This window comes from Ochlerotatus camptorhynchus, unplaced genomic scaffold (genome assembly GCF_037179485.1).
Source record: "Ochlerotatus camptorhynchus isolate MF236.1 unplaced genomic scaffold, CSIRO-AGI_Acam_v1.1 ptg000077l, whole genome shotgun sequence".
Taxonomy (NCBI): Eukaryota; Metazoa; Arthropoda; class Insecta; order Diptera; family Culicidae; genus Ochlerotatus; species Ochlerotatus camptorhynchus.
Window position 1 is genome coordinate 6,331,779 of NW_027040567.1, and position 25,736 is coordinate 6,357,514.

At 39.4% G+C, this 25,736-nt stretch overlaps 1 protein-coding gene and 1 pseudogene across 1 annotated transcript in view; one reads left to right on the forward strand and one right to left on the reverse strand.

Moving 5' to 3' along the window:
- The window catches only part of LOC135697643 (uncharacterized), a 338,903-nt gene that overhangs the window by 256,495 nt on the left and 56,672 nt on the right, over positions 1–25,736 (reverse strand). Inside the window, exon 4 of the mRNA XM_065217424.1 lies at positions 5,457–5,493. The gene's annotated coding sequence lies outside the window, so the exon portion shown is untranslated. The remainder of the gene's footprint in view (positions 1–5,456; positions 5,494–25,736) is intronic.
- Positions 1–25,736, forward strand: part of LOC135697644 (uncharacterized) — a 115,562-nt pseudogene that overhangs the window by 24,039 nt on the left and 65,787 nt on the right.

Sequence of the window (25,736 nt, forward strand, 5' to 3'; positions counted from 1 at the left end):
TCGGCCCGTGGCAAGCCTTCATCGCACAGCTATGCTCAAAGCAATAATCTGAAGGCTGATCAATTTAAAAAAAAAATCGAAAATAACTGGAGAAACCAAAGTATTTGTAATGTCATTCGATGATATTAAAAAGAAAAAACTCAATCAATCTTTTCGATTTGTATGGATTTATTTCATTTCACTACGAAAATCATAAATTCGCTCTTTATATATGGCATTCTTGCCTGTTGTTTGAGTCCACACATTGGCGTTGACGGCGACTCTGTAGCTCTTTACTCCAATGGTAAAATCCATAAGCAAACGTCAGACTGTGCGTGAAACATGGCGAACTTCGTACTATCTATTCACTCCACTAAAAATTCGTATAAGAAACTGCCAATCTTTGCTAGAAGAGACGATTTTTCGGCGGTGCCGTCAACGCCAATGGTGAAAAAAAAAGTTGGTTTCCCATAAAGAAATACCGCTGCAGCGGTAAAGGACAATACCTTTGTTTACGTTGTGTGGCGACATCTACGATTTGCAAGTGGGAACGTGAAACTAAGGTTATCTGTCACCTTGCCGGGGACTTGGTCTTCACCGATGTCAAAAGAACGTCAGAAAATCTATGGAAACTTCAACTAAGTCCAGAAAACCTCTGGGAAGATCTGAGAGCTTCAGGAAAGTTTCAAGAACACCAGGAAAATGTGAGAACATTGTAACCGAATTTCCGTAAAAATTAGGGCAGTTTCGACGATGAGGAAGCTGCAGGGAAGATCCATTGTTTTTATAAAATAGCGGGAAATTTGGAGAAGTTCACAGATTTTCAAGAAGTTTAGAGATCTTCAGAGAAGATATTGTTGAGAAGTTCAAGGAAGATCAGCTTCAGGGAAGATCAGAGAACCTCAGAGAAATTCCCGTAACTTCATGGAAATTACAGAATTTTAAACGAGTTTCGATACCTTCAGCAAAACTGTTTGAATTTCAGAAAGTTCCTAGAGTTTCAGAAAAATGCAGTAGCTTTGAAGAAGATTCATGATCGTGAGGGAAATTTAGAGGGTCTACCGGGTAGTACCGTGAGCATCAGGGTAGTGTCAAAAACATCGGAACAAGTTCAAGGCAGTTGCATTAACTTCATAAAAAATTTTGGGAACTCTTAATATTTAAGCACTGAGAACTTCAAAAAGGTTCATAGAAATGCAGAGAATTTCAGGGAATTCCAGAGAACTTCGAGGAAGTTCAGAGAAATTGGCAAGAGATATTTAGGGAAATTACGTGCGCTTGAGGGCAGTTCCGAGAATTTCAGAAAAATTCTAGGATCTTCAGGGCTGATCGTGGAACATTTGGAAAATTAAAGACGTTTTATGGTCTTTGCCTTACTTTTAATTACTGCACAGCTAATCACAGTCACGGATCTGTCTGTCTGTATATGTTTGGTATGGTTCAACTGGGAGTTGATGTGTGTTGTGCAGGGGTTGAAACAGCTGTTGTTTTTTACTATACTCGCTTTGTTGTGGTGCGCGACAGTCTGTTTGTATTCGTACACTCATGCTCTACCGTTGTCTCTCTCACAAAACACGGTAACTCACAAACGGTAGAATAACATTCGAGCAAAAATAAATTATCAAATAACTATCATATGACATGTGTGATTCGTTCTAATTTCTCTATTTGGTGTAAATTAAACTATTTCTGATCAGAAATGCTATTCCTAGGACATCATTGCTTGTTTGCTAGCCATAAAAAAACCTGATAAACCCGCGTCGGATCACAATTCGTATCGGCCCATCGCGATGCTGTCGTGTATTCGGAAATTGATGGAGAAAATGATCCTTTTTCGGCTCGACAAATGGGTTGAGACGAACCACCTTCTTTCAGATACTCAATTTGGTTTCCGTAGGGGTAAGGGAACGAACGACTGTCTCGCGTTGCTTTCCTCGGAAATTCAGTTAGCTTTTGCTAAGAAAGAGCAAATGGCTTCTGTGTTCTTGGATATCAAGGGAGCTTTTGATTCAGTATCCGTTGAAGTTCGTTCAGAGAAACTCCACGCTTGTGAATTTTCTTCATTAATGAATAATTTTTTGTACAATTTGCTGTCACAAAAACATATGAGCTTTCTCATGGAAACACTACAGCTTTTCGATTTAGCTACATGAGTCTCCCCCAAGGCTCATGTTTAAGCCCCCTTTTGTACAATTTATACGTTAGAGAAATTGATGACTGTCTTAGTGACAATTGCACGTTGAGACAACTTGCAGATGATGGCGTAGTGTCTATCACAGGGCCAAAAGAGGTTGACCTGTAAGGACCCTTACAGGATACCTTGGACAATTTGTCTACTTAGGCCGACGCCAGGAAGGCAGCTCCCACACCTGGACCCTACCTATCGACCCATCAACTCATGAACCGGGGACCAACGGCTTTACTCAGAGATGTTATGCATCAGAACATCCCGGCAATTTCCTTCGATCAATTACCGGAACGTGGTGGGGAGCGCATCCGCAAGATCTATTAACGTTGTACCGGACAACGATTTGATCGGTTCTAGAATATGGTAGTTTTTGTTTCCAGTCGGCTGCTAAAACGCACATCATCAAGCTGGAACGGATCCAGTATCGTTGTCTTCGTATCGCGTTAGGATGCATGCACTCGACTCATACTATGAGTTTCGAAGTGCTGGCGGGCATGTTGCCACTATCCGTCCGTTTTTCAGAGTTATCTCTGAGGCTCCTCACCCGTTGCGAAGTAATGAACCCACTGGTGATTGCAAATTTTGAGAAGCTTCTGGAGCTAAATCCTCAAACATGTTTTATGACTTTGTACTACCTATATTTAACACAGGATGTCAGCCCTTCAAGAAATATTCCCAATCGTGTAGTCTTCTCCGATTTCGGCAATTCAGTAAATTTTGATTTATCTATGACGCAGGAAATCCGCGGAATTCCAGAGCATCATCGTCCTATGATTGCTCCGTTATTATACAAGGCAAAGTTTGGCCATGTTGATTCTGCCAGAACGTTTTTCACAGATGGATCTCTAAGCTCCTTGTTCTGTATTTGTGGCTGAACTGGCAGCAATTCACTACACTTTGGAAAATATTGCTTCACTTCACTTCTATTTTTACGGATAGTCTCAGTTATATCGAGGCTATCCGTTCCATTAGGCCGGTAATGCATTTCTCGTATTTTCTCTTGAAAATACGATAACTGCTTAGTGCTTTATCCGTTCGCTCTTTCATCATCACCTTCGCGTGGGTCCCTTTGTATTGAAGGCGGATTCACTTGCGAATATGGGCGCTATGGAAGGCGACATTTATGATCGACAAATCACCTATAGTGAATTTTTCTCTATTTTTCGTCAGCAGTCGCTCGTTAGCTGGCAACATCAATGGAGTGAAGGGAGCTTGGGACGATGGCTACATCCAATTATCCCTAAGGTGTCGAAGTTTGCATGGTTCAAAGGGTTGGACTTGGGTCGAGACTTCATACGCGTGATGTCTCGTCTCATGTCCAATCACTATTGTCTAAGCGCTCACTAGTTCCGTGTGGGGTTGGGAGACAGCAATCTCTGTGAATGTGGACAAGGTTACCAGGATGCGGTGATTACATAAATTATGTAATGCATTTTTGAAAGGATTTACCAGTTTTTGGTAATGGTAAAACCGGTACTCCAAACCAAACCATCCTTGGATTGCTCTTTTAAGCATAATGCATTACTTTTTAATATGGACAGCTAATTTTTAGTCTAATTAATAACTTTTAGTCAGTTAATCCATCTTAAAATCTAAAGATTTGGGTGAATCACTTTGGTATCCTTATTTTTGATTGATCTTACTACCACCTCGGAAATTCAAGAGCTCAAATATCAGTTCCCACAAAACATACAACAATTAAACTGGGGAACTGATAGGGCACATAAGAAAATCATTTGACTATTTCAACAATACAAATTGCGTTCCGTAGAAAAAATACAAAGCAAATCATCAACATTTACCTACAACAATCTAAACCATGCACTCCTCACAAATGCCGTATACAATCGATCAATCGAAACCAGTGGGGTCAATTTCCTGACCAAACAATACCACCATTGTACGAAATAGTGTAGCATTTGATACAACCAAATGATATAGGAAGATTCGCTACAGCATCTGTTTCAAACGACACCGCTTAGTGCGGCCTGCAATCATCGAATCGGTAATCGACGGGCAGCACAAGTGCCTTCACCAATAAGCAGTAGCAGCGCAGCCCGGTGAATCGTCGTCGGCGATTGTCAGCGAAAATCAATCCCCATCGGCGTTTGTTCGCCGGGTTGTTTTACCAGCTGTTAGTATACATGGATGGATTCCACCGCGATGGATTGGGCATGACGTGTTTACATGCTGGACGACGTGACGCGACGCGACGGGTCCAAATCGGTGTTATCTACTAGTACCGACGGCGGTGAGGCACGATAATGGATAATTACACACCCGATGGAGGTCGATAATCACAGACACGATCGGAGTTACTTACGTACCTTCGAGTGCGAGAAGGAAGCGAGAAACTTTCTTTTCAATCGTCTTGCAGAGAGAATTGTCTATTGGACGACGGCACCGTAAATACATAGTAGACAACAACCCGGGTGGTGGTGCGGTGTGTGGCTTACTTAGTACCTTACTAGTACTACACATGTATCGACAAAGCGCGCGGTAATTGATAATTAAACGTTTGCAAATTATGCTTTCCATGCGAGCGCGCAGCTCAGTTCGAAACGTGAGTTGACTGTTCCGATTGGATTAGGGTTTTATGGCCGTGCCAAATTGATTTCTAAGTTGTCTCTGGAAAATGGCCACAAGGATCAATATAAACTTGTATCCACTTTACGTACGAGAACTATAAACATTACAGCAACAAATAAACATCTTTATTGGTCGTAAAGCAGCGCACTACATCGTGCACTGTTTGCACCTGTTCAAACCAGCCAGTCAGCGATAATGATGAGCACGCAGTCGTCGCCATCAACGAGGTGTTAAATACTTAACGGTAACTAAACTGCGAAGGGAGATGTCGGATCCGATCTCTGTGGGGGTACACAAGGTAGGGGTCTGACTGACGATTGAACTCAGTGAGGAATTCATTGAGCTAATATTGACTTAAGTGGAGCAAACAAGACGAACAGGTGGTTGTGATCGATTGTTTTCAGCACTGCAAGAGGCTTAGATTAATGCCCGGTTTACGCTTATGCTGGTTCATAAATTGGTGTAATCCGATCAAGTTTGTGCCAGAAATGGATGTGCCAATGTTAATCAACTACTTGAATCATGCTAATAACCATGGGCTTGTGAACAACAGACTTGCTAGCACGTGAATCAGCTCAAGTGGAAACACCCCATAAGAGTTAGGAAGCGGTCGCTTAGTTGGTAATGCTGTGATCTGGATTTCATTCATTTAATATAATTGCTAAGCATAAAATGGTAAATAATGACGAAAGAAACTTACGATATTAAGCTTGTGGATCAGCTGGTAGTTTTAAGATCTGTAAAGAGAAAAAAGAAATGTTTAATCATACAATTTGAAAAATTCAATCCAATGCTTAATCATCAAACCAATCGACAAGGCGTAATCAACTAATAACATTTGAGTGCTATTCTTATTGAAGTATGTATATCTCTATTCTGTTGAACTAATTCTGTTGATGCGCCTTATTCTTTTGTTTTTCCTTGATTTGTTTTCCGTTGATCTTGTTTTCCGTACTGAGTACCAAAGCTACCGACGCCAGGGAGGCAGCTCCCACACCTGGATACTAACTATCGAACCATGACCGCCGGGCCATGAACCGGCGACCAACGGCTTTACTTCTCTTCAGAAGGAAGGCGTAATAAGAGATGCTATGTCACAGAAAATCCCGGCAGCGCGGACTAGGATTGAACCCAGGCCCTTTAGAGTGAGAGGCAGTCACGCTTGCCATGGTACTACTGGCGCCATAAAGCTTTATTCTATTGCTCAAATTAGATATAGGCCGGCATGTTATGGTAGTTACTGATGGTTACTCCATTAGTAACCAGCTCCGAAAACCGCTTACTAATATAATTTGTTTAGTGAATATTAACTGGGTGTAGAAATATCGACCTCCATCCACATTAATATGCGCTCATATGCGCAAAATTGCACTACAAACATGAAACATGAGAAATGTTCTGTCTTCATCCAGATTGCACCTACGCTTTTAAATGTCTAATGAAAATATTTCAAATACAAAACAAACAATCTGCTTATAAATGTGCTATGACAAATGTGAGCGCATCAGATATAAAATGTGATGCACCCATCAGTTAGGTTTTATTTGAACCGCGTTATGCCCATAAACACTACCCGTCATAAGTATAGACTCGCATACAAACGTATTGTAACACTCATTTGAATATTGCATCACCTTCAAAAGTTTACTCGAAGAAAATGAGTCCAAGTGTTTGAAATCACATCGGAAAGCTCTGACTCACTTCATAAGTGTTAAGATTTATTTCGAAAAGTTTGGAATCACATAAAAAAGCTCGAAATCACTTCAGAAAGTACTGAATAACTTATGAAAAGGACGAAATCACTGCAGAAATTACTGCATCACTTCAAACAAGTTTACACACTGAGAAATTATCACCGACTTCGGTAATTTTTACCGAAATCTGAACAGCTGACCTGTTCGGTAAAATTTATGCAATTAAATTTCATTACTTTTCAGCTACTTTGAAACTAAATCTCCACTAAAATGAATTTTATTAATAATTGCTTTATTTGTTTTGAAATTATTTAGAAAATTCAATGGCCCTTAAAATGCTGTTCTGATTTCGGTAAAATTTACCAAACACGAAAAAAAAAATCTTAGTGTGTAGGATCACTTCGGAAGGTACTGAATCTCTTAAGAAAATAATTGAATCACATCGAAAAGTATGAGGCCGGTAGAGCACTCCTCGTATTTTCTCATGAAAATACGAGAGCTTCTAAGTGCTTTATCTTTAAGATCTTTCGTCATCACCTTTGCATGGGTACCATCTCATTGCTCGATTCCGGACAATGAGAAGGCGGACTCACTTTACGATCGACAAATCGCCTACGACGAATTTTTCTTCATTTATCGTCAACAGTCACTTGCCAGCTGGCAAAATAAATGGAGTTAAGGGAGTTTGGGACGATGGTTATATTCAATCATCCCTAAGCTGTCGAAGTGTCCTTGGTTCAAAGGTTTGGAGGTGGGTCGAGACTTCATTCGTGTGATGTCTCGCCTCATGTCCAATCACTATTCGCTAAGCGCTCACTTGTTCCGTGTTGGGTTGGGGGACAGTCATCTCTGCGAATGTGGGCAAGGTTACCAGGACGCATGGTCATGTGCTGAGCACCGTGGAGTCAGATCCGAGTTGTACGATTCCCTTCGGGCTCGAGGTAGGCAACATAATGTCCCAGTTCGGGATATTTTGGCTAGACGCGATGTGGAGTTTATGCAACTCATATATGTTTTCTTGAAGAATATTAACCATAGATTGTAAGTTTGATTAACCTTGTGTTTAGTTTGTGTTTTGTATGTGTGTGTGTTTTTTTTTTGTAGATTTGTTTGTGTAATAATTGTATAATTACAGAGTTGATATAACGTCGATAGGATTAAGTATATGTTTTAGAAATAGTGAAATTTTTTAATCATAAATCATGTCCCAAATCTCGTCTTCCCTCTTCTGATCCAAACAATTGTCATTCACTAACCTCGAGAAGACCGCGAGTAATCGGTCAAATCCCTCAATTTAAGATTTAAAGCATTTATGATGTATAAAGAAAATGATAACTTGGCTCTGTAAAGTTTATTCGATTGATCATGTACAAATAAAGTAATCAACAAATAAAAAAACATCGAAAAGTAGTTAATTACTTCATAAATGTTCGGTATCTCTTCGAAAAGAACTGAATCGGTTCATAAAGGAATTCATTCAGAAAGTAATTAATAATTTTAAAAAGTATTCAATTACTTAAAACAAGTTGGAAATCACTTCAGAAATTACTGAATCTTTTCAGAAAAAAAAATAAAAATTAAGTGCTGCATCACTTTGGAAAAGTTTGGAATAAGTTCAGAATTTACTGAATTCACTTCAGAAGAGTTAAGAATAATTTTGGAAAGTACTGAATCATTGCGTTTCAGCAACTTTGTAATCATTTCAGAACTGAATCACTTCGAAGATAACTGAATCAATTAGAAATGCACTGAATCACTTCAGAAATGTTCGGAATCACTTGGAAAAGTACTGAATAACTTCAGAAATGGTTCATTTAAGAAAGTACTGGATCACTTCGGCAAAATTTGGAATCACTTCCGAAAGTACTGAATCACTTCAGAAATGTTTGGAATAACTGCGGAAAGTACCGAATCAATCCAGAAAGTTTGTAATCACATTTGGAAGAACTAAATAACTTCGAAAATATAGATCCCAGAAATGTTCGCAATTCCTTCGGAAGAGCTGAATCGCTTCAAAAAAAGTAGCTATCATTTCGGAATGCACTGAACTATTTTACAAATTACCAAATCATTTATGAAAGTATAGAATCACTTCAGAAAAGTTTGGAGTCACTACACAAAGATTGTAAACACGTCCGCTAGTACTTCTGAAGTACTGAATCGCTTCAGAAAAGTTCACAATCACCTCGGAAAGTACTGAATCATTTCAGAAAGTATTGAATCACCACTAGAAATGATTCAGTACTTTTTGAAGTGATTCCTATCATTTCTGAAGTGATTCAGTATTTTTCGAAGTGATTGCAAATAAGTCAGTACTTTCTGAAGTGATTTAGAACTTTTCTGAAGTGAATCAGTGCTTTTATAATTGCTTTCGAATATTTCTGGGATCATCCAGTTGTTTTAGAAGTGATTTCGATTTGTTCATAAAGTGATTCAGTACTTTTCGAAGAGATTCAGCACATTTTCGAAGTGATGCAGTGCATTCCAAAGTGATTCCGAATATTTCTAAAGTGATCTAGTACTTTCCCAAGAGATTTAGAACTTTTCTAAAGTGATTCTCTTTTATAAGTGGTTCCGCGTTGCTATGAAGTGATTCACTACTTTTCGAAGATATTTAGAACATTTCTGAAGTGCTTCAGTACTTTTAGAAGTGATTCCGTTCGTTTTAGAAGTGATGAAGTACGTTCAGAAGTGATTTAGAATTTTTAAAATCAAATTCAGCAAAATCCAAAGTTATTTAGAACTCTTTTGAAGTGATCTAATACTTAGCGAAGTGATTCTGAACATTTCTGAAGTGATTCAGTTCTTTTTGAAGTGATTCTGAATTTAGTTGAAGTGATTCAGTATTTTCCAAAGTGATTCAGTATTTTCTGAAGTGATTCTTTTTTAGAAGTGGTTCCGAATTGATATATAGTGATTCACTACTTCCGAAGATATTTAGAACATTTCTTAAGTGCTTCAGTACTTTTCGAAGTGATTCCGTTCGAATCTGAAGTGATTCCGAATTTTTAAAAACTAATTCAGGACTTTCCGAAGCGATTTAGAACTCTTCTGAAGTGATTTATTGCTTAGCGAAGTGATTCTGAACATTACTGAAGCAATTCAGTTCTTTAAGAAGCGATTTTAAATTTTTTTAAAGTGATTCAGTACTTGCCGAAGAATTTCCGAATATTTCTGCAATTATTCCGAACATATGTGGAATGATTCAGTTCTTTTAGAAGTGATTCAAAATTTCATTTATGAATTTATTCAGTAGTGGAGGTTTGAGCGGCACAAGTGTAGTGGTAACATCTCTGATCCCCTTCTGAAGTAAAGCCGTTGGTCCCCGGTTCATGAGTTGATGGGTCGATAGGTGTAGGGTCCAGGTGTGGGAGCTGCTTCCCTGGCGTCAGTAGCATTGGTGCTCAGCATGGAAAACAAGATCGACGAAAAACAAATCAAGGAAAAAAAAAGTAATGAAGGAATGATCCAAATGTTCAGATTTCGAAGTTCTACCCACCACAGGGGAACATTCACCTTGCTCTGCATATCAAAACATCGTTGTACTAATAGAGCAACAGAATCAGCCTTATCTAAGTTGATAATATGCTCTATGGGGCTATTTCATTTCGCCAAAGAACGTTTCGCCGAAAAACGTTTCGCTCAAGGACGTTTCACCGAAGGACGTTTCGCCGAAGGATATTTCGCCAAAGGACGTTTCGCCGAAGGATGCTTCGCCGAAGGACGTTTTGCCGAAGAACATTTCTCCAAAGGACATTTCGCCAAATGGGTAATTTCGCCGAACGTTCTTATATGTTAGTTAGAATTAGTTCCGGTAATCTATGGGCAGTTCCATGAATTTAAGGAAAATTAGGAAACATTATTGAAAATCTTACACACTCAAATTTTTTCGCCGAGATTCCAACAGCCGAGTTGTTCTGCAATTTATTTTGCTGAGATTCAGTAAAACAATTGCCTAGACTCAGCTAACAAATAACATTTTACTGAGATATCAGCTAACAAACTGATATTTTGCAAAGATATCAGCAAAAGTTACTGCCGAAGTAATCGGCTGTTGGAGATTTTACCGAGCTAGATTAAGTGTGTAGAACGACTTAAACAATTTCGTTTTATTTTAAGACACATTAAGGAAACCTTAACGATCATTCAAGATCATTTTAAAGGAAATTCCGTATGCTTCATGGCAGTTTCGAGAGTTGAGGGAAATTCACGGAAGCTCAATTTATGTCAGGAAAATAACGGAAAATTTTGAGATGCTTCCAAATAATCAAGTAGCTTAGAAAACTTCAGAGATGTGAAAACTTCATCAAATGATTAAGAGCTCCCCGAAATTCAATTGTTATCAATGAAGCTTTTCCTGAAGTTTAAATATTTTAACATTTTTGTTAATTGTTAAAACTTCAGGAACTTCCTTGAATTCCAGAAAAATTGTAGGAATTTTTGGAAAGTCCAGAGAAAAAAGGAGTTTCAAAATATTCGAAAAACAAAAACTCAAAAAATTGAGGGAGCTCTTAGATGCTCTGAGGACTTCAGAAAAGTTTAGTGAACTTCAAAAAAATCTTGAGGGAGTTCAGAGAACTTCGAGAAAGTCTAGAGAAGTTTGCGAAACATTCCGAGAGCTTAAGAAAAATTTCTAGACTTTCAGGGATGTTCTATGAACATTTGGAAAATTTCAGGAGCTCTATGGATTTTGCCTTACATCTAATAGCTGACTGAAAAAAATACCGGTCACGATTCAAGCTACCCTGACTGCCAGTATCTGTTGAAAATTCATGTTGTCGCTTAAATTAATAGCGTCTACTGCCTGTTTATCTGTAATGCTGCATAACGTTTCGTTATGATCGCTTCCAGATTGTTAATTATTAATCATGAGGTATAAAATCTCTGAACATGGAAGTAAAGCCGTTGATCCCCATTCCATGAGTTGATAGGTCAATAGGTAGCGTCGAGGAGTGGGAGCTGCCTCCCTGGCGTCGGTAGCATTGGTACTCAGTAAGGAAAACAAGATCGACGGAATACAAATCAAGGAAAAAACGATGACAGTGAAATCAGCATGGTGATTAGGGATTTGGCTTATCCAAATGTGGGTCTGGGTTCAACTTTCGTTAACGAAAGTATTTCACATCTAAGATATCGATAGCTATCAAATCAATCTGACACTGTATAAATGGAGCTATTCCCTGTTAGTATTTTTAAAATTTTTGGCAAGCTGACCCACTCATACCCCAGGGTCAATTAGAGGGAACTTAATTCCGTGTACATGCAGTTATGTACATTCCTATATTACAATTATGAGCGCTCTTGACAAGGGCGCATGGACTTGAGGTGGGCGACGGGCGCACATTTAAAATCACTGAGTAACCAGGTCTAAATTACCATGCCAGTTATAGGGAATTGAATCCGCTGACTGAGAAATCGAAAGGTCCAAAGTCATCTCAAGTTGTGAACCCTTATTACACAATCGAATTAAAGAGTCAACGCACTTTTCTCTCCAATGACCATGCAGTATTTTTGTCCAATTTGTATGCGTAAGCCGTTGAGCAACTGGTTCCAATATAACGCGCCGTCTGACTGCATCATTCACTGTCACTGTCGCCGGCCAACGATGTAATAATACTTCACCCCTCCCCCCTCGTCTCACCATGTTTCCTTTCTCCGGTGGAACTAAACGACTCGTCACCACATCATAGAAAATTGGCCTGAACCATATCACATTTGACAATATGCCACTGATGCCGTCATAAAGCTACCTGCCTGGATTCACCACATATGCGAGTTTTGAACCATAATGTGAGCTAGTTTGTAGAAACTATCCACCAACAACTCCCCCACATAAGTGCCACCCAAGAGCTTTCATTTCCTCCCTGCATCCATTCTAATTCGATTCAGCGACAAAACCCTGTTCACTTGTGTGAATGACTGATAATTGCATTTTGATGTTGAGTTCATGGAGATTTATGCTCGCCGCATTATTGCCTCCCCTCCTTATGCATCGCACTCGCTGCTCTTCGGCACAAACATACGTGCGAGTGCGTTTGGGATAATTAGATGGAGTTGAACATTTGCACATATCACAAGAGTGGAAAAAATGTTATGAAAAATCTCACTTTCTATTCACCCGAGTTTTTTTTTTCTCAGTCAAGCATACTTCTCACATTAGCTTCAGACGACGACGTCGTCGCCGTCGTCGCCGAAGTCTGCATTATTTCTGCCATTGCGTTCGCTCACTTTTGTACCTATCCGCAGAGTGCGCAGGCTTTTAGAAGATGAAAGTTTCAGCCGTTTAATCATAACCTTTCTTCGTATCATGCGGGCGCACATGTGTGAGCGGCAGTTTGAGAGCTTAACCATACACCTAGCTAGTTCAGCATTCATCTCGGTAGTGACGGTATGTGGATGGAGGTGAGCACGTGCTGCGACTTTGAGTTCGTTTCCATCATGATCGCTGTGCTCTCGAGGGTGATGACAAGCATTGGGAGGGCGCTTGAATTTTAAGCTCACGTTGCAAGCGTGAGTTCAACGTACCGAGGTGATGTTAATTGAAGACGCATGAGTTGCGATGAAGTGATCTGTTATCCGTTGCAAATGATATGTGCAGTGTCACTTTGGAGTTTTAATATGCACGAAAGATTCATTTCCTTGGAGACGAAGCATTAGCGTCATTTGACGGATTATTTTTGTAATGGCGGAAATTACTTATGCAAAGTAAGTTGCTGTCGTAATTTGACGTAATGAAAGGATGATAAGCGTTCTCTGCTTGTCATACTGTAAAGTTTGAGAAAGTAGTTTTGTTTCAATTAAACGGGCACTGGTAGAGGAAAGAGGAACCAAGTATGATAGCTACTAAAAGAGTACGAAAGTGGTTGCTTTTCTGTTGTAATTGGGTGATGAGTTAGAGCAAGCCGGATGAATGAATGAATGAGCTTGACTATGATTTTTAGACGCATAGGATGTTTTTTTTTTCCTTTGGTTTGTTTTTTTCCGTCGATCTTGTTTTCCGTGCTGAGCACCAATGCTACCGACGTACCAGGAAGGCAGCTCCCACACCTGGACCCTACCTATCAACCCATCAACTCATGAACCGGGGACCAACGGCTTTACTTCCCATCCGAAGGAAGGCGTGATCAGAGATGTTATGCCTCATAACATCCCGGCGGCACCGACTGGTATTGAACCCAGGCCTGCAGGGGTGAGAGGTAATCACGCTTACCACTACACCACCGACGCCGTTACGCATAGGATGTTGGCTATATTAGATTCCGCACGAAAGACGCCAGAAAAAGTTGGTATTGGCGAAAGATGCAGGGAGATTCAAAGACAGTTGCTGTTGCAGTAGGACAGTGATGTTCTATTTCACTAGAGTGATCGAATGATTGACTGCAGTAGTCGAGTATTAGTGCAAGACACTTAAAAGTTCTGCACATAGTAGACGAAATACGCGTATCTGACAAGGATGAGCAATTAAGGTAGTTGAGTTTAACTTAAAATACCAATCCTTTTCTCTTTATTTATACAGGTAATCCGCTCACTTTCATCCGCTCTTTCTTCAAATCCTTGTCGTTTTTGAAAACCTTCCCTGTTTCCCGGAGCTTACCCTTCAAAATCGCCTAGAATTTTTCGATTGGGCGAAGTTCTGGTGAGTTTGGCGGATTTGCCTCCTTCGGCACAAAAACAACATCGTTGGCTTCGTACCACTCCCTCACCGATTTCGCGTAATGGCACGATGCCAGATCCGGCCAAAACAGAGTGTCACCTTCGTGGGATCGGAGGAAGGACAGCAGGAGCTTCTGAAAGCATTCGTCTTTATTATATTATTATTATTTGGCAGTTGATGGGTCGCTATGTACGACTTGCTGAATTAGCCGCACCCACGATTTTACCACACGGGACACGGTCGAATTGTCGATTCCAAACTGTTTCTCGATCCACTTGTGGAACTGGCCTAGATTTTACACGACCGCTCTCATATTTTTTTTGTCGAAGCACTTCTTGCTTGGAAGCCATCTCGATAACCACTTGGCAGATTGTGACAAAATACATTACACTCAAAACTAGTTTTACTCAAAATTTCATAAATTTTTACCCATGCAAAAGGAAGTGTTACATTTTTTTCGAAATCAATCTTTACATGGATCCTACTTGAAATCAGTATTATCAACACCATCAAGCCCTGTTTAGCCGTTTCATTTTGGCGTACTACATACTTGAAGTGAAACGTCTAGTCGACAACCATATCGGAAGTGTATTAAATTCAATATAAGGTAATCGCACCAATAGTGGAGATACGTTAGTACAAATGTCTTCCTATAGAAGCCTATGTAGTCTCCTACTTGATCGTATTATGTCATTGACACAGTCGCTGGGGAAAACACTTAGGGTAAACGCTCCTATAATTACGGAATGTTAGACGCGTTAGGCTCCTGTAGTTGGTTAACGAAACTCAATAAGGAGACTCCATAAGCAACTACAGCAATGACCCAATTTTGTCAGCCTCTCCGCGCATCAGATTTTTATCTTTCAATCGTTACACACAACCGTAATTCCAACTCTTTCTCATTCATGTTCAAGCTGGATGTTTGAGATATACTTTGGTGCAATAAGATCACTGAAAAAAACGCATGGGTTTCGTAGAACATTAGAAAATGTTGACAAAAAAGGGGGCTGACAAAATCGGGTCCATAACGTATAGGATCCTAACGATTCCAACGTACCACAACTATAGGAACGTTTATCCTACGACGGTATGATTCAAGTCACATTAACTTTTATAACCAGCGCTGCATAGAAGATTTCTTAAATGTTGGCTGAAATCCGAATGATTTAATTTGATGACTGTCACACATTTGACAGACCTGCTATGCAAGGATAGTGATTAAAGTAAATCCGTATTCAAGCATCACTCCATAATACAAAATATGAGGTAGGATAGAATCAACACCGCATCCCAATGGTCTAACAACTCAAGTTTTGGTTTGGGTTTTGGAAGCTGATCATTTTGCATTTTTCTATTATTCGTTTTTCATATCTGGTATCTCGATTTATTAAATAATAAGTAGTTTTTCAAATTCCCGCGATATCAAAAGTCACTTAATAGGGGAAATGGATGTAATGTTGGCATAAATGCCCCTTATTTGAGCCCATACATAAATTCAGCAACCGACTAAATTTTCAATAGCGAATGGATATTTTCATTAGTACCGTCCCAATGAGGCGTTCATCTAGATAAAATTCATAAATAGCAGATTTTTAGCGATGGGCCGGATCTTAGATCCATAGGCACATGAGAGCCATTTCACTAAATGTCTTATTTTAAGATTTTAAAATGAAAATCTTTTAAAATCTTTCATGCTCGAGACGTTTCTACGCCTGGAATCTTGGGGGTCACATTAAAAAAAAATCAAAATTCAGACATGTAATGAAAAATCCCAAACTCGGACGTAACGATAGAGCGCAAATCGAACATACAACACATTGCGCATGCTCACATGAGCGAGCTCACCGCTCGGTTGACCGCTCACCATTTCACCAATGAATGGAAGGGCGGAGAAAAGCAACGGTAGTCAAAACGCTTGCCAAATCGGACGGACGGATAAGCGTCGGACACGACTTATAAGTGGAACAGCACGCATCGCACCAATACGAAGACGACGACGAATGCACCCACATCGACCGGAGAAAAGGCTTCCCGCAATAGGTCGTCATTCGGTCGGCATCGACTTGCACAACAATCCAATTCAATGCTGGACGGAGCACGTTTGCACAATTTCGCCACAAATTTGGTAGGACCCTGAAGGACGTGGACATCGGAGGTTCTCTGAGTAGCTTCACCATGTACGTTCCGTTAGGCTGACTACAACATTGATCACCTGCAAAATTTCAACCGCTGTGTAATGGTGTAAGCACGCTGTACCAGCATGTGAATCTCTTGGATCCAAAATGACCTTTACACTTTAGAATTTCTTTAAAGATCTCTAGGTGGTGGGTAAAACAGGTTCACAAATTTGAAATATTTTTCAACCATGGAGAGAATAACAGCAAAGAATCACCAATCAGTGCCAATAACAGTGTTCAAAAAATCACTATCAGCTTTGGGTCATTGAGTCTCCTTGAGAGAATAAACTTGTGTAAATCATCCAGCTCTAAACCTTCCCGCAGACGTCAATTGGTAGCACGTTTATGCATTTCGTGTTAGTTCTCCTGGAGGCGAACCAGCCCAAGGCTGAAAGCCTCCCTAATAAAGATAAATAATAATAATGTTAGTTCTCCATCCACTGAAGCAAATACAACAGCAATATCAAAATATAGCGCCAAAATAAAAGGAGCGCCAAAAGGGAACAGCGATTAGTACATATTCGTTCCGTACCCTCCAACTCCAACAACCCTTTCGATGGACACCAGGAAAAAACAACAAAAGGCCCTTGTCAGGGCCACCATTTGAAACACAAAAGGCCCTTTTCAGGGCCACCAATTCAAATACAGAAGGAGTTAAGATAATAGATTCTCGAATAATTAAAAGAACTAAGAGCAAACACGTTTGATCCGACCACTCACGGCCTTTGCGCTACATATTCAAGCTTCCGTTTGTACCCCTAGGCAAAGATCGCTCTACGTTTTAATAATAAAAAGCCCATAAATTGTTTTTTGACGTACGACTACGTCTGTGATTTCTATCTGGGGTTACACTTTGTGAAAACCGAAAATGGAACATGTAACAAAATTATGAAAGATTTTGAACGTTAATAACTCAGCTGCCCCTGGACCAATTTAAATAATTTTATCACCAATCGATCAGAAATATTTCTACGCATCTGTTAAATGTAAGACTTTATCATTTTCAAAGTGTCACTGCTGAAAATTTCACGAATGTGCAACTGTTGCTATGATAAATCAAATTATCACTCATTGCCTGCGAAAAGCGATTTCCCTAACACAGATTTCAAAGTTGAATCCCATCCGGTCTCTGTTTATTCAATCACCGCGTGGTACACAACGAAAGGCTACCTACAAGCAGCAAGCTGCAGCCCACATGAGCATCCATAGAAGGAAGAAGAAGCCGCACCGCTATTGATCGGAATCAGTAGCTCTTCGTGAGTCGCTGTGCGCCATCTATGTCAAACGCGTCATACTAAAGAGTATAAACAGAGAGAACCCCGCTCAAGTTCCTATTTCTACTCAAAACCCAAGCTCCTGCTACAGTTAACTAAAAATATTCATTATATAAGACCACGTAGTCCTACGGCACAAGCCCATAGGGCTGTCCCTTGTAGTTTTTTTTTATAGATCCGGGATTGAAGTGTGTTTTACACTAGGCTTGATTTTTTTATCCATATTCCAAGATCTTGATTCAGCTGTTTCCTAATATGAGATCCCAAAAATTTCAAATGAATCGCAACCTTGGTTTTGTTTTAAGACTGGTGAACAAAACTAAAATCATAATTAAAAAAAAAAACATATGTACGAAACCCTGCAAACCATTCTGGCTTAGAATATTAAAAATATGTATTAGTCTGGAATTCGTCGTTTTTCAAATAATCCAGAATTTTCGATCTTTAAAATAAGTTTCAAGTCCATAACCTTTCCTTGAATTTAAATTGTTCAAGTCTATGTCTTTTAAACAAAATCATTATTGCACTTTCCTTCATGATTGGTGATATCATTATAGTTTGTAATTCAGTTATGAATAAGGATTAGAAAAAAAAAATCCTGAATGCATAGAAAATTCATTAAGATTTCATGAGTTTCTAGGTTATAAATGGAGTTCCGTGAGATTCCCTGAATATGCAGGGTTTTCCAAATAGTTGTAACCGTTTAGTTACAATGTCCTAGGTTTTAATTTGTGCATGTTGTTTTAGGAAACTGTAGTGTTTGTTTAGTGTCAGTGTTGGGTTAGTAGGATTAGTAGGATTGTAGGTAAAATTGCTGTTATTGAAAAATGTATAAATTTGTCTTAGTAGGTAGTTTGAAATTGATATTTGTTTATAAACTTAATTGGGTGTGACAGGATCGAAAGGGTGTTCTGATCAACTGTGGTAGAAAAACTCAATAGACGAAGGAGATGATAAGGATGGGTGGTAATAAGCTACAAGGAAGGAAAATGGAGGAAATAAGGAACGAATTGAAAACTGGATGGGAAAAGGAGGGCTTTTGATAGCTGGGATGGTCAACCATTGCCAAGAAGTAAACCGGCGTTTGTGCCTAGAAGACGTGAGTGGAGTACAAAAGTGAACCAAAGTACAGTGAATTACCTTTTTATGTTCCTGGTGTGACTTAATTTTACCAAATATGATTTTGGCTTGGTTTAAAACAACCATTTGTCCTTTAGGACCTTTTTTAGTTTATTCCACGGATATCCTTACGATCGGCACTTTTCAACCAAGTCAGTCTCGACTGTCTTGGTCTAAATGTCAAGGACCTTCCACTCTCCAGCTTAATAATTGCCAGAAAGGAGAGCATCCTCGGACTCGGAAGCCCTAATTGTTAAGGAGGAAGACCCTTCTCGACTCGACCAAGGTGGCCTTGTCACGGTCAGCTGATGTTCGCGGGAAGCGAGACGCCGTTGACACCGAAAAGGCTACTTCGGTAGCTGCACAGGGATTCCCAACAAACAATCGTCTATTGAAGAAACGACTTCTTGGCCATTTTATTCAACTGCATGCTTAATAGTACTTGTACTATTTTTAATAATAACTTCTGTTCAGGCTTTGTTTACACAAATCTGGAGAATTTATTCAACCACAACATTGAACTACTAGGTGTTGTATAAGGTATGTCGAGAAGCTTTTATTCGACTTATATGAGTTGTAACAGAGTTTATACGAAAAAAATTTATTCAGCGTTTATTAGACATCACTGCTTCCTTAAAACAGTGATACTCTGTATACGCTTGATTATCATGTGAAGTAACGTTGATTTAGACATTATTATATATTTATTAAACGATCATTCAACTGTGGGAAAATTAACCGGAAAATAAGAGGTACGGGGACAGGGAAAGGTGTGTCATAAGTGATTGTTTTCATTATGTCTGACGTGGCAAGCACCACACATATATTCGAAAATTTATTAAATACTTATACATGTCGTTGCATGGGAATCGAACCATGTACCTTCCGATAACCAGCCGCATGCTTTGTCATCTAAGCTATCCTAGAATTCGTCATATGGGCAACTCAATAATCAATAAAAGCTTGCTTGAAAGTAAATACCTATCGGCACTCCCGATCGCAACTCTAGCTCCTTCAAGGCCCTGTGGGAATGATTAATTCGTTAATCGTTGTTTTAAATGTTACCTCTTCACCTCTCCAAGTCAAAAGAAAGGATGCTCAGTTAAATTTTAAACTAGATCAATTCATTCATTGTCGTGAGTCATGTGATCGATCATTACTATTTAAATTAATTAGACGTAGAACACAAATAAAAAAAAGGGTTGAGTTAGGATTGAACTCACGACCTTCTACTTGGAAAGCGGAAACGGTAACCACTACTCTACTGATTTCGTCGTGTTGTAAGACTGAGCCAGTGTTGTAGAATAATGAATCTAATACGTCGTTTATAAAGCATTGACAAATCATGTGATTACAACATGGACGCATAGTGGTATAAGAGCTATTATGCTGACTGTATTCACCTTTATTCAGCAAGATTGTAAAGCAATGCAATGTAATCTAATAATGGAGCCATAGAACATTTATTAGACGTCTAATAAAGCATGTTATTAAATCAATTGAAAACAATCGAATTAAAGTGTCAATGTATGTACAGATTACGCTTATTCAGTTTGTTATTAGATCAAACTTCTGGTGTTGAATTGGGAAGGCATTTAACGCTTTTACAGCTTTTAATAAGTAAATTAATCATATGAGAGCAAACAGTGGAATAAATGTGCATCTATCGATCTCAATGAGCTTTTTCAGCACATAATTCAACAACTCGTTTAATTCAGCATTGTACACTGTTATACAGCATTTATTCAATATATATGCTTATTTGTGACTCTGAATTGTTTGTTGGGTTGCTATATTCCCTGGTTGCAAACAGCCAACGCAACGCGCAAACCCAAGCCTCAAATCCGCCATTGTAGTGACCACAGCTACAGTCACCAGGCGCCATCTTCCAGACCAGTTGAAGACACCGATCCGCCATTGTCGACGGAGTGATTAAGCTACGGATCGCCATCGCGGTCAAACAACAGCTGCCCAATATAATCACCACCAGCGAGCGCTCGCCATCGTCCAGCAAACACCACACCGGTACGTACCAAGGAAGCAGAAACCCTTAGAACACACCCCATAATAGCCCAATAAAACCATCCGCACCATAGTTCCATTTTAATAAACTTCTAGACTTTTTCCACCCACACTTTAGCTTCCAATTAATTTCACTATCACTTAAGAAATCCCACAGTTTCTGCACAGTTTGTTCCGCGTACCCCTCCGAATTACCAAGTAGCATGCCAACTCTGTGACACAGTTCAGAGGTCTCATGCTACTGAGCTAGATATCCGGGAGTCTTGGTTGAGCCACTAGAGTGAGTCTCATCTAGTCTCATAGTTGACACCCTGCAAACCGAAACCAGCTAGTTTGCGTAAGTGTGTTGTGAGTCATGAGCAATCGACGTTCAAAGTAGTTTGACTTCTAGGACCTTTGCACATATTTCTTGAGGATTACAGAATTTGTAGTGATCTTGTATGCTTGGTTAAGCATTGCTCGCATAGCTTCCACCGTTCCATCATTTTCACCTGCTGCTTATTCTAAGCCTTTTGCATTTACCGATTTGGCCGAACCACGTAGCTCGACAGCCAACTAATGCCTTCCGCGGCTTTAGCTTCCAGTGCTTTTAATTATAATTTTCGGTTTGCCAATCGGGTAAATTCTAGTTCACTAGCTCGGACTCCACCGAGGATTCCACTTCTAAATCCTCTTCGTCGCTCATATTCGATGTGGGATCTTTTGGCTTGGGAATTTTCTTCAGCTTTGTAGGTATTGGGATATTCTACGTTGGAATTTATTTTAGTGTCTCTCGCAAGTCTGGAACCGATGTATTTCGCAAACTACTAGGCAGTAGGCGCCAACCGTAACCAACTTCCAGCTTCCTCTGTCGCAATTGCTGTTCCTATTGCAGCCTTTTATCACGCAATTTCACCTTCAATTACAACTTTAGTGCTCTTTCAACGTTGATATACCACAGGCCTGCTGTTATCAGTTGCAGATAAACCTTCCGTTCAGCTCCTTTCTGCTCTGCATTACCTCCATTGTCTGGTTCCGATTCTCCAAGAAATTCTATATAAATAAATGAATTTCTGTGTGTCTGTCTGACCCTTATAGGCTCGGAAACTACTGAACCGATTGGCGTGAAAATTTGTATGCCAGGGTTTTGGGGCCGGGAAAGATTCTTATGATGGTTTGAGACCCCTCTGTAAGGAAGGCGGCTACCATACAAATGAAACAGAAAATATAGCATGCTTTTTTTAATCGGCGCATAAACTTAAGGTTATATTGAATCCCGAGCAAGGCCCGGCACACTCAGCTAGTGTATAATATTAGCGGATTTCCCGCGCTTAAATGGATATGGACCTCTTGTTAGTTAATCATTGTATGTAGTCTACACTGGCTTGACGAAATGGAAATAAATAAAATAAAAGTCAGTCGGTTTTTGGTTGATACAATATAACTCATTTTCTGCCTTAACCAAACCAAAGAAAATTAAAGAATCACAGACCAAAGGAGCTCTCCGTATAGTACCCTCTACATAGTATCCCAGAGCGCACCATACATACCGTTACACTCGATTGCTTATGCAAATGACCCAACAAATTATCCACCGCTCCAAAGAGAGGCAGCGTGGCAGTGGCGGTGCGGCGTCATGACATCACATTAAATCAGCGCCAAAATGGTCCAATTCTGCATTCGCCAAGCGTATCGAAACAGTTACCAAACCAAAGAGAGCTCAGCAGAAGCAGAAGCCACTACTGATTTCTCCCTCCAAGTGTCTCGGATTCTACTCTCGAAGCCCAGGCTAATAGAGGTGTATGGGCAAAGAACGTCAGAAAACACGCACCTCTGACCGATGGTGTGATGGCCGTATTATATGCAAATTCAGTTCGAAATTCCCGACACGTCTCAATGGCCCTTGCGGTGCGAAGAGCTCGCAGTCATTTGCACCAGTTGTGAGCTGAATAGCAACAACTTTTGAACCATATTTCGTTTTCGGTAGCTGTTCGCGATTTTGCAATCGCAACAAATTGATTCGGGTATATTGCGGCATTCCTCAAGACTGTGATAAACAAACTCCCAAGCAAGTAATCACAAAAAACAATATCGACATCGGTGCGCTCTATCTAAGTCTTGGATCTATCGGGGCGAAAACAGTTTGGAAGATTTATGGAAACTTTCTATTTCCGAGTAATTACAGCCCTCCGCGTTCGTGTTCGCGATCAAAAGAAGCTGCTGCTGCTGCAAAGTTTGCACGAACCTACATAGAGGTAACTGCTTCAGGGCAAACGCGGAAACTTGTACCGAAGTGGTGTGCGACGCATTTCCTAATCGCAAAATGGGTGGCAATCTGTTTTGATATTTGATGATTTACAGCACGGTTGTGTTGTGTGTTCAGATGAAAGGTGATTGGTGCTGCCTTCATTTCCCCCGTCGATCCGGCAGTCAATGGAGCGTTCGTTTGGTTTTTATACATCCAAACTGGTTGCTGGTGAATGTGTGTGAATAGTTTTCCCATATAAGACGGGCATCTGTGAACAGGAATAGTTGCTTTTTGCTTACGAAGTTCCTTCCTTCAAACTGCTATGGACAACTGCAGCTGATAAGTGGCATTGATTATATCATAGATATGTTGATGATCGGTAAGGACTGGAAATCCTAGATCAAAGATTTCCAAGCAAGAAATCTACCACTTCACTTTCACAACCCGAATCGTCCTAAGGGTGTATCAGCAACCGAAGCAAGGATTTAAATAAATTGATCGTAAATCTGTACAAAATCTCATCATATGTGGAAAGGACGCCCTTTCCCCCATGGAGCTCGACGATAGCGATGGGATAAATTTTCATTTTTATTACGCCGGCACCACCGTAATCGATGGGCGTTCCCCGTCCTAGATGTATACACAGCGAAGCGCATCCCACAGCACCGGAATGAATTATGATCTTGTTCAATTAAAGCTAACCTCGGGCCATGCGATCCCGCTGAGCGCCGGTAATCCCCAACATACAATGTATGAGGTGTACTACCTATGCGTAAGTGTTATCAATGATCAGGTCCGGTGCCGATGATGTTTCAAAGGTCATGAGCCGTACTTTCATTCGCTTAGTATTTGCACTACTGCATTGTGGGGAGCTTAAGACACTAAAATGATTCGTTGGATTAGGAGAGCCTTGAAAGGTCGGTAAATTTCTCCATGCACCGGAGATTGTTGTAATATTTTTTCTTCTGTATAAATAAAGAAATTTTAAGCTTCAGGAGAGCAGTAGACCCTAAACTTTTGATCAATGACTTGAATACATATTTCCATGATTCAAATATTTTCTAAATTTTTCCACCAAATTGTCTCAACTGGAGCCCGTTGGGTATTGGTTAAGGGTTCTACAACTACTTTCATTTCAAAATTTGGTCGACCCTATTTTGAAAGAATCACTCATGATTATTTTGTGTGAGTTTTGAAAAATGTTGTAGCTTTGAATGTTTTTAATCTTAGTATACGAAATCTGAAAAATAAATTGAACCTTTATGTAAAGTAAGTTTCATTCAATACCTTTCAAATGACTCAAGGAGAACGAAAATTGAACGTAAATAGCACATTTGCGTGAATTTTTGGGGGTAAGTCAAACTTATGATCGGGAGTGTACATTCAATTTTACTAAACTATATTCGTAAACGACTTCTCGTGCTTGCGATTTTTTTTAAGAACAGTATTGAAACCAATGTTAATCAATATTACGTAATACAAAATAAATTAAGTATGGTTCATCCCTCAAATAATTGTTCACTAATTTAAATTTTGAAACAGGCAGTTCTCCTGAGTAGTTTGTGGTATTCATTGCATTAAATATGCAGAGGATAATTCTCACAACATTGTGAAATCCGATTTCACTGTCATTATTTATTTTGTACAGCAAATGTTGTCATCCTTTGCAACAAAATGTTTATGCTGTTGACATTCACGAAACATGTTCACGACTTCATGATTATCAACGACAGATGAAAAAATTAAACTCCGTTTTTCCAAGTTCGACAAAATTGAATAAATCAGTGTTTCAACTCATCTACTTCTGGTTTACAATTCAAGCTAACTATCAGCACTAGATGATTTTCTAGTGTCCGTGCATGGGAAAAACATTATATTACAGAATTAATTTAAATACAAACCTCAAACTTCACCAGCGTGGGTATTTCAAGAGCTATTGTAAGATAACCACTATTTTCAAACTCTTGCTTCTAAAAAAATAATCACTATCATTTCTGAAGTTTCTAGGCTTTCATAGTAAGAAAACATTTTATATAATGACACGAGTTATTTTTTAACAATCCTGGACATATAACAAATCAAGATATTGTGTCAACATAAAATTGTCGAGATCTCAAGGATTGCAAATTATTGACACTGGACTTCGAAATACTTTAATGATTACAGAATTTAAAAAAAACTGCACAAGATTTTATATTTGAGCCATTTAAAAAAATGTAAGACTAAGGATTTTTTCAAGGTCTCAGATTTCATGGATTAAGACAAATTTTAAAGGTACCCAAGTGAGACTTGATTTGCAAATGCTGGATTAAGAAACCACTGCAGGATCCCAGACCACTGTATACAAATACAGAATCATCCACGTACATTTTAGCGTACCTTTCAGAGGAAGCTCAAATATGTCATTAACATAGATGATAAATAGAAGTGGTCCTAATATTGAACCTTGAGGTACTCCATGAAGAATCTTATGTTCATAACTACTGTGACCATCTAACTGAACTATTAGTTTCCTATCCTTCAATTACGATTGAATCAAACTATGAGCATTTCCTCTGATTCCGTATCTAAACAACTTTAGTAGAAGCATATCATGCGAGACACAGTCAAATGCTTTAGAGACATCTACAAAAATTGCAGAAACATATTTTCTTCTGATCTATGTTCGTCTGAATATTATTTATCACACTAACTACAGTACTAGTGGTGTTTGAACGTGGCAGGAATCCGAATTGATTATTGCTAATCAAATTATTGCTAACAAAAAAATCAAGCAGCCCAGTATGAATAAATTTTTCGAACGGCTTGGACAA